Here is a 690-nt window from a genome sequence, read left to right as displayed (position 1 = left end):
GTGTTTTGCATTCAATCGATGAGTAAATTTATCATTTTAGAGGCTCAAGGTCTATCTTATTTCCATGGAAAATTTTAAAATTGTCATTGCCTAGTTATTTACTTAAGATGTTCTTACGGTTATCCACTTATTCTTTTAATGGGAGTAGTACTTCCAAATTTATTATTTGGTTCATCAGCGTTCGTTATTTCCTTTGTCTAATTTCTAGAGATAAGGTCAATGTCTTCCTCCAGAATGTAATAAGTTTTCTCATCAATAATACGTGGTGGGAATTGCAATTTCCCACATCGTGTCGAGTTGGAAGTAAAAATCACAATTTAGGCTTTGATTGTGTTTTTGCTAGGAAAAAGGAAATTGTAAGATTTGTAAATGATTCATTGTTTATGACTTGAGATGTATGGGCTACACATTACATGTGTTCTAAAAACATACTTACACACGTATTTTGAAAAATATATTAATATATCAAGCAAATGTTTGGTTTAGTTAAAATTAGATTTTATTTTATTTTTTTAGTAGAAATGAAAGTTGAAGAAATATTTAATTAAAAGTTGTGAATCTCATAAAATATATGATTAAAATTAATTGTTGACTTAAATTTAAATTTTTATCAAAATTTTAAGCTAGTAACTTTGACATTTGCGTGTGAATAAGTATGCATGTGAGAAAAATATTACAAGAGCATTTCTA

This window comes from Olea europaea, chromosome 13, assembly GCF_002742605.1.
Source record: "Olea europaea var. sylvestris chromosome 13, O_europaea_v1, whole genome shotgun sequence".
Classification (NCBI taxonomy): Eukaryota; Viridiplantae; Streptophyta; class Magnoliopsida; order Lamiales; family Oleaceae; genus Olea; species Olea europaea.
Note: the sequence above shows the minus strand (reverse complement) of the source record.